The 9,790-nt window shown below is 38.8% G+C and overlaps 1 long non-coding RNA gene across 1 annotated transcript; it reads left to right on the top strand.

The window, feature by feature from the left end:
• The first annotated feature begins 5,324 nt into the window (after nt 1-5,324).
• LOC128113237 (uncharacterized) lies at nt 5,325-8,911 on the top strand. Its single transcript, XR_008219389.1, has 3 exons — nt 5,325-5,832; nt 5,938-6,036; nt 6,312-8,911. It is a non-coding gene; the product is annotated as an uncharacterized LOC128113237 (long non-coding RNA).
• Nucleotides 8,912-9,790: the final 879 nt, after the last annotated feature.

The raw sequence follows: 9,790 nt of genomic DNA, 5'->3' as shown, positions 1-9,790 counted from the left end.
CTTAAAAGAAGTTTGAAGAGCTCCGTAAATTAATACCAACTTAACCCCACCTGGAATTATAAGAATTTAACTGAATCACAATATTAAATATGCATTTATTATTTTTACTCCACAGGATCTTCATGGGAACTCAGCAGACTTATGCTGTGTCAAAAAAAATTAATAGCATGGACCAATCAATGTTATACTCTGTCAAAAGTTTATTTTGCTTTATTTTGTAAGAGTTAGAATAACTGACTAAATCCCAGGTTCTTGACTTAATTTAAAATACAAGCAGTGGTAAAACCTAGTAACAAGATGTTATATGGACAATATTCTCTTGTATACAGTAGTCACACCTCACCTGTAGAGAATTCATTGCCTAAAACTCATTGTACCACATTTTATTTATATTTTTCCTTGCACATACTTATCCGTGATGTAGCTTAATTTATAAATTAAACTCAGTAATATGTTAACAATAGCTAATAATAGGACAGAACAATGGAAGTAATGTAGTATAGTTAAAGTTAGATTAATATGATCACTGTCTATCAAAATATCTTATGATACTCAGACTTTCTACCTCAGATGATGATGTAAAGTAGTATGAACCTACTTGATGAGTTGAAGTGGAGTGAAAGCCATAGGGATGGTGATGCAGTGTTGGTTACCATGTAAGTAACATGGACTGAAATATGAAAGCAACTCATAACTGAGATGGCTATTATAGTGTGACCATGGAGAGGTAGAGTATATAGTCTGGATACCCTGCATAAAGGGGAGATCCATAATGTGAACAGTAGCAAGTGAGATGGTAGAAGGCTTTATTGTACTCAGAATACTATATTATTTAAAACTCATAAATAATTCATTGCTGGAATATTCCATTATCATTTCTGGCTGGAAGTCCACTATAGGAAGCCAGCAAAGCCACAGGTAAGTGAGAACCACTATCCTGAGAGTAAGTGCAATGCAACTTTTTAAATTGTTTGGGAAATGAGACTAGCGTGTAAGAAAGTTAGCCAAGAGTAGGCGGGTTAGAAGTTGGTTTGCTTCCATTTTGAATTAGACATGGGATTGCATGAGAAAATTCATTGTTAAGAATCGCTTGATATAGGTTAAAGTTAGTCCTTTTGTTGGATCACACAGAACTTTACAGCCTTTTTAAAACCAGTCTGTCTCCAGGGAAACATAGGCCTGCTATTCAAAATGAGGGGTGGAATACGTCATAAAAGGGGTTGAGAAGCAGGACACACAGGAGTGGAAGTAACATGTGACATAGATGGTGGCCCATACCAGCGATGTTATAGACAGAGGTCTATTGAGTTTTGCTTTAACTGACTCTAAAAACAGAGCCAGAGGAAAATGGCCATCTCATCTAAGATTGTCCCACTAGGGTCCTTCTTGCTTCCACAGCTCTTCCATGCTTTAAGAAAAACTTGGGGATGGGACAATTTCTTATGGCATTTTAGATAGAGTTTGGAGGCAACTAACAAATTCACAGAGCCTTAGTTTTTTCACTAGTGAAATAAATATCATTTTCCTATCCGCTTCCAAGGAAGGTGAAGAAGTTGTAAAGGTTTCACAATGCAGGACAAATGGAGCTTGTGAGCAGGGAAGGCCCCACACCCTGCCTGTCTTTCTAGCTCTAGCTTCAATGTTGACTTTCAAAAGCTGCTAAAACCTGAACCAGGGAAGCTCTTGTGGCCGCTTACTAGATAACATGATGATCGATTTGGTTAGTGGGACAGAAGAGGTGGAAGCGTTTGATAAGTTATGATCCCTAAGAGAATGAAAACAATTCTCAATTTTAAGAAAAAAGTTTAACGAACAATTATATCCATGAAATATATTATAATGTTCTTAAATATAACCTCAAACCTTTGAATAACGAAAGCATTTAAAAAAACAACTGGAGGCTGAAATTAGAGCAACAAAGATAATTAAAAGGCTAGATGCTATGTTTTCATTGTAGAGGGACAATGACAAACTCTTTCCCTGAGGGCTTGGGAGGTAGCTGATGATACAGAATGAATTGCGTCTTCCCCCAAATCAACAAATCCAGTGTGACTGCATCTGGAGCTAGGCTAATAAAGATTACGTATAGTGTGATGGTTAATACTGATACCAAACCTGATGGATCTATAATCATCATGGGAACAAATATCCAGGCACACTCGTAAGGGATTGTCTAGATGACGTTAACTGAGATGAGAAGAATGAGTCTGAGCATAAGCAGTGCCATTCCATGGGCTGGGGACCGAATGAAAAAGGAGACAGGAAGCGAACACGAGTACTCATCACTCTGCTTGATGACTATGGATGCCATGTGACCTGTCCTGCCTCTGTGACGTCCTGCTGTGATGGATTGTATCTACAAATGGGACACTTTGGTCTGGTATTTTGTTGCAGCAACAGGACAAATAACCAAGACAGAAACGTTTGAGGTTAAATGAAGTAATAAAGGCAAGACCCTAAGTGAACAGTCTGGTGTTCTTGGAGGGAGAGATATGAGGAATGCACACAGATAGAAAAGACCCCAGGGACACACACCACCTGCAGGCCAAGGAGAGAGAACCACAGGAAACTCACCTTGCAAGTACTTTAATTTTGAATGTTCAGCCCCAGATTAGTAAGGAAGTGAATTAATGTTACTTGAGCACATGATAAAAACTGAATACACCTGGGTGGTTTCTTTTGGGTTTGATATTTACTGAATTCGGCCTAATAGAACTGCTGGCTTACCAAATGGACAGACTCTAGAACGTGGGCATGGCTGAGGGGTCTTGTGGGGGTCACTCTTCTAAGATTCTTACACTTTCCTTATTGGAGAAGATTGGATTAGTCTGAAGAAACACGATCACCAACTGAACCTATGATCATTACAAAGAATGCAGCAAAACCGTCTTTACGAGAGCAGTACAAAAAGAGCCTTACTAAAGCGAGAACTGAAACTGCTTTTCCTTCATATCAAAATAGAAGAACAAGAGCTGTTATCTTATTGACTGAATATAAATTTATCCTCTTATTGCTAACACATCCTCAGAACAAGGTACCTAAATCAAACACCTGTGTCTTCCTGCTAGTCCTCACTCCCAGCCTCCATCCACAGGGACAATAAAAGGTCACATTTGATGGTCAGATTTTGTAGTTTGGGTTAGTCAATCCTTTCTTGGGGATTTTCTGCAGTCTCAAATTCTCTTACCTCAAAAATATCTCCTTTAATTTGTCAATATTTTAAAATGTTATATTAGGTATTTACATTTTTCAAAGATTTTTTTACTCTTATTTCATGTGTTTGAGTGTTTCACCTGCAAATGTGTGTGTGTACTACATGTGTGCCTGGTGCCCAGGGAGGTCACAAGAGGGTGTTAAATTCCCTAGGACTGAAATTATAGGAAGTTGTGAGCTGTCATGTGGGTTCTGGGAACCGAACCTAGATCCTCTGCAAGAGCAGCAGGTACTCTTAACTGCTGAGCTATCTCTCTAGCCCTGACATTAATATTATTTTAGTTTAAAAATCTTATTTTTGAGGGATGTGGTTGCCCACACCTTTAATCTTGGCACTCAGGAGGCAGAGACAGGCAGATCTCTGTGAGTTCGAGGCCAGCCTGGTCTACAGAGTGAGTTCCAGGACAGGCTCCAAAGCTACAGAGAAACCCTGTCTTGAAAAAAAAAAAACCTTATTTTTGGAGCTCTATCTATGCTGAAACATTTCTATATGGAATCACTTGGTTGGGTTTACTTCAGAAGCCAGAAGGAGTTTGTAAACAGAAATCAGGTATGCAAGTCTGGTAATGAATGGAGAATCTTTGAAGTTTCATCACTGGTCCAAAGACATTCATTATATAATTTTCTCAAATCTTGAATAAATTTGAAATTTTTAGACATTAATTGTTTTGTCTTTCTGAGCAAAAGATCTTGAGAGTATGAATCATGTCCTCTAAAATGCCAAGGGCTTACTGTCAAGGCTGTCCTCTTCACCTCTCTCAGTTCCGTCCTTGTCTCCACGTCACTGCTCTTATTGTACTTAAGTGCCTCTGATTCTGCACAACTCCTCAAGTAAGACTAAACTATTGCCAGACTCCGGATGTTGGTAACACTTCTCACCTTGCCCTTAGAAGTCCAGCTGCCTTTGTCTTTTATTTTTATTTTATTTTGCATTAAACTCTTATTTTAGCTCATAACAATCACCTCCCAACTCTGGATGCAAGATCGAATTATTGGCTCAGGAACAAACGTTACTAATCTTAAAATATTTTCTCTTTGCTGATTCCCAAACCATTTTTCCCTCTTGTCTTTCAGGGGACAAACCTTGCAGTTGACTGCCTGTCATTACCCTCTGCACTCGTGTGCTCCAGTGTTGTTCCAGGGATGGGAACTTTGACCTTTGTTTTTCAGTTGTTGCTTAAGGACCAATCATCGTTTATCATTCATTTTGTGATCCTTTGTTTAAATGAAGCTCCCACTGCCTACATGTCATGCCAGTCTTTCAAATTCATTTGGTTAATAGAATTCTTCATGCTCTGTCCTCCATACTACCCCGATAGACACTTTATACACAGGCACAGAAAGAGGATGGAGGGAGGGAGAGAGGAAAGAAGGGAGGGAGGAGAAAATGATACAATGATTTGGAATTGTTTTTCTCTGGTCAACCAGATAATTTTCCATCCAAGGACTTAGTGACGTGTTTGGAGTGATTGATATTCTGAATAGTTAATCACACCTCCCCCAACCAAACTAAACCAAATACAACAACAAGCAAAACCTGTTGCTAACCAAAAGTTAGTTCTAGGCTAGTTACTAAAATGGTTTAGGTGTCAAGCTTTTGAACACAGCACAAACGGTTTGGAGTACTAGAACCTAGTGACTCTTTTCGTTTCTTTAAGACTCGACATTCTTTGGAGGCATAAGGGGAGGTTTCCAGATAAAGCAGCTTTCTCCAAAGGCCGTATGTTGAGTGTCACCATGGAGACTGCTATGACAAGAGTGGGAGGGGGCACTGTCCCATCATGCTATCCTCCAGAATCCAAGAGAACAGTTTGTAGCCCTGAAGATGAGAGCTAGAATTATGTTGCTACTAGTTTTTGTTTTGTTTTTCCTTCCTTGAATCCCATGTCCTTTGATATCATCTACCCATGTAAGATTTGTTCAGGAGATGAGATAGTTTCCTAGTAACAACTGAATTCTCAAAATGGAAATTAAAAGCTCACTATATGTCTTCCACATGAATAGCTGCATTTATTGAATATCCAAAGGGAGCTGTTTGATTCTGACTTATCGCTGGTGCTTAATTTTTATTTGGTCATCTATCTCAGAGAGAAGATTATTAGGACCAGACAGTGACTAATGAAATTTTAATCATTCTCTGCAACACAAATTATGTGGACACTAAGTAACCTTGTAAGTTGGTTACAAGAAGTGAGGTAGGGGAGCCTGATAAGGAACATTGCCCATGAGAGAGAGAAAGCAGTTTCTTCCAAGGATGGATGCAGTTGGGAAAAGAGCTTGTGACAATCATCTGGCTTCCTGTGATAAACTCGCTGAAGGAAGGCTTCCTTCCTGAAGTTCAGTTCCTTGGTACTGCCAGCCCACACCTTCCTGCTACATCTCAGCAATCATGGGCTGACACTTCTCCCTCAGAACTAACCCTCTTTCTTCCCTATTTCCTCTTTTTTAGGCCCGGAAGAAGGGGAACCCATTAGTCACTCATCTTCACTCCAATCCATGAAGACAGTCCTTTGTGTCTAAGTTAAATAACCACGGTGGCTTATATGTTTACTCAGAAGGGCTCTCATCTCATCCCTCTATGGTTTCTACCCCCTTACTTCCTACATGTACTTGTAAATGGTGAGATCTTAAATAGAAAACAACAACAAAAACAAAAAACACAGTACCTTAAATCCTAAATCATGTTTAAATGAACAGACACCTTCTCCTTTCTGTTATTTTAAGGCATTGTTGTAAGCTGCTTTGTGAGTGTGTGACTTACTGTGACCCTTGGGACTCCGCCACAAGCCTGAAAAGCCACTCATGTGAGCCTATCTTAAAATTGTGAGTTGCCTGCTGATTTAGTTTGTTAATTTGAGGGCTAAAATTTTTAATACAAAACTTGGCATTCTTCTTATTATTTTAAATGAACCATGGTTCATAGTCATGAGGGAACATGCTGGAGATAATGAGTCTGCCGTCCTTCGACTCTGAAGGTGATTCAATTCAGAATGTGGTTTGCTCAGTACATGCCTAGGAGAGAAACTGAAAGTCTGAATTTCTTTATAGTATGTTAGGCATGGACCGTAGGGTTTCTCATTGCCATCATTTTCTTCCAGGAATTCAAGTGATGTCATGATCAAAATTCAGCCCACCCAAAGCTGTGAAGTCACAGTGGTATGGAGGAAGGATTGGTTTGTGCTTGACGCATCACCCAACCACGGCCATCTTTGTCTTCGCACGCTTGCTAGTGGATTTTATCATATGACACGGGGGATTTGCGCCCCTTTCTAAAGTTAATTAAAATTTCCCATCTTTAATTTCTTTTCTTTTTTTTAAAAAATTTTTCTTGTTGTCTTTTAGTATTTGGATGTTCTTGTGTTGGAAACGACAGTGTTTTTTAAATTAACTAATTAACTTCTTTATTATTGTAGAGTGTGTGTGTGTGTGTGTGTGTGTGTGTGTGTGTGTGTGCGTGCGCGTGCGTGCTCACATGTGTCCTGGCATGTGTGTGAAGACCAGAAGACTTCTTTGGGGAGCTAGTTCTTTCCTTTCACCATGCAGGTTTGGGGGACCAAACTCAGGCTGCCAGACTCATGCCGGAAGTGTTTTTAGCTGTGGAGCCATGGGGCCATCTTGCCAGCCCTAGACATTCTTTTTTAAATTGCTCCTAAAGTGAAGTTTCTTTTTGGATTAGAATTAGAATGTGATTATTATTTCCCATTTGATGATTATTATTATTATTTTACTCTGAAACCTTGATTTGAGCAAGCATTCAGGTTAGAGACCAAATATAAATAAAAGGCATTGGTGACAAGTTGTATGGCAGACCTGTGAAGTCACTCCACTCTTCCATTCCAAGGAAGGCACACACAAGCATAGCCTCCTAAAGCTCTCTCCTTTGGGGCTTTTGGAATGTAAAATGTGGGAGTCTGGGGTTTACCTTTTGATACCACAATGTAAGTCCTAAGAACCTTTTCTAGAGCTATTCAGGGTATTATGGCCATCAGTGTAGGAGCTTAGCTGTGTGTAGGTGAAAAAGCAGATAATAACCATCTTATAGGAATCTAGAGAGAGCACCTTCGACGTTTGTCATATCTCTGATCCACTCCTGTTAATTCTGTCTTTGTAGTCTCATAAATCTCTCACAAGGCAGGAACGGTGAGTACTGGGAAGAAGAGGTAAGAATGGTTAAGGACTTTTTCAAGTGCATTCATTGATAAGTAGCTAGACAGTCATTCAGACCTCGTCCATTGCCCTTCCCACTCAAGCCTCTCACCAGAGACTTGTTCATGTAACTCACATGTCTTTCTTAGATGGATCCTTTTGGCAGGGATTCGTTTTCTGGACTTCTTCATTAGTTCTAATATTCACAGAAAATAATGCTTCTTTTTCATAAAGACCCCTACAACAGTAAGGACCAAAACAATTTGTCCAAAGGAATAGAAGGCCAGAAATATACCAGATTATCTGCATTTTACTGCCAAATGCTACCCACATGAAAACTGCCCTAAGGAAACTGGTTTTGCCAGAATTAGGGTTGGTTTTATTTGTTTGTTTAATATCTATGTCTCTATCTATCTATCTATCTATCTATCTATCTATCTATCTATCTATCTATCTGTCTATCTATCTATCGCTGTTGTTGTTTTAACAGCAGAGAAGAAGAAATTTGTGTAGTAAGCCTGGACTGGGAATTTTTATCTATACTACACTTAAATGGTGAATTCAATTGACTAAAAGGAAGAAGGCTGTATGATAGTCCAACCACCTCACCCGAAGTTACAGAACCCACAGAGACTCGCTATCAGGTTGTTCAGGAAGTGCCACAGGTGCATTCTGGTTCGTAACAGCTTCACAAGGGTTTAAAATACAACTCTTAACATAACATGGCTCTCCGCAGTGCCTAGATCCTGTAAAAGACAGACAGACAGACAAAAGAATCCCTGTTGATATAAAGACGTCCTGTCAACCTAAATGGCTATCATTTACTGTAAAAGTAACTTTCAACTGCACAAAGATTCGAGAGTTAGCAGAAAACTGCCCCAGGACCACAATGTAACAACTACCACGCTAAGAAGAAATGGGAAAACAACTGAAATTTTGCATGTCACAACTTCTCAAAAGTTTTAAACGAATTGATGCCCATTAGAGTAAGCATCCTGTAAATTCAAATTAAGATGCATAATCACAATACTTAATTAAGGTTTGTAATCGTAAGTGGAAACGTTTATTTTATGGATTGTTTTGGAACACATTAGTGTGTGAAGTTCTACAATGCTCACAGAATTATTAGACTTTGAAATATAATTTAATATAATGGGATATTGTGTTTAAGAAGAGACAGACTTGAAAAGAAAATGAAGCATACAATGCAGTTTTATATTTTTGAACCGAAGTTTTCAATAGGAACCTTTTAAACAAAGTGCCTTTTAAAAATTCGCTACATGTAAAGTGACAGCCTTTGGAAGCTAAAGTTAATAGATTATGGGATAACTAGATCTTCTAAATCGAAGATATGAATAAGTTGAATATGCGTGTTTTAAACTTTGAATGTTCTTTCCTCTGCAGAAAATACTCCCGGGGTACCAGAAAACTTGGTTAACACTAAATCGCACTCATCTGCTCATCTTGGTAATTTTAGATTAAGTTTTCTTCATTTTTTTTTCCATTGGTTTTCCCTGAGAAAAACAACTCAAGAAAAAAGGAAAAGTCTTTGGAACTCATTAAGCATGTAAAATTTTACCATATGGAAAAGCAATATTAAAGTTGACAACCAAATGATAGCTTCTTTGAGATTATCATTGTTACTCAAGGAAGTCTGAGTTCTCTCTGAAAACCCCGCGAGTGGGCATCTTATCCAGCTCACACATCAGGGCACAAAGACTGTCCTCCATCACATAAGGATGGATGCACATCTTTCTCAGAGGGGTGGTGGCTACCCAAAGGGATCTCTCATACTGAGATCTAATTTAGTTTCTATATATCCAAGATTTCACTGGTGAAAACAAAAACCACACCAAAAGGTATCTATTTCTGAAGATTTGTGATTCTGTTCTGTTTTAGATCCACAGAAATTTCTTTTGTGGAAAAAGACTATATGGTTTTACTCTTTGGGTCACACATTTAATTGGAGGAAAATTTCAAGCAATAAACTTGTACTGAGTGTCTGTTACACCAATAAGAATTGAGTCTCTCCCTTCCCTTTCAGGTGAGGATGTTTACCTGTCTATATCAACTATAGACTAGTTCACATTAAAAAGGATAAGCATACAGCTCTCACATTTCACGAAAGAAATGTATTGTTTTCAGGAGAGGGGAGGCTATTGCAGAAATCTGTAGTTGGCCAAAATACAGAGAATAAGGGACAGTGAAAGCCCAGCCCCATTTGGAGCATCTACAATTCAACCTGTGCATGCAAGTCTCAGAGAAAATTATAAAATAGGGGGCAGAAAAATTGTAAAAGCCTGGGTACCAGGTGTGAGATAGTGTGTCTAGGCCTGACAGAGATGCTATATATATACTCATAAAATCACAACAATATGACTACTTAAGCAAGACTTATGCAGTGATTATACCAGTCAATGAAGCCAACTTG

This window comes from Peromyscus californicus, unplaced genomic scaffold (assembly GCF_007827085.1).
Source record: "Peromyscus californicus insignis strain IS unplaced genomic scaffold, ASM782708v3 Scaffold_18__1_contigs__length_77618521, whole genome shotgun sequence".
Classification (NCBI taxonomy): domain Eukaryota; kingdom Metazoa; phylum Chordata; class Mammalia; order Rodentia; family Cricetidae; genus Peromyscus; species Peromyscus californicus.
The sequence above is the reverse complement of the archived record's forward strand: the minus strand, read 5'-3'. Positions and strand labels throughout refer to the sequence as shown.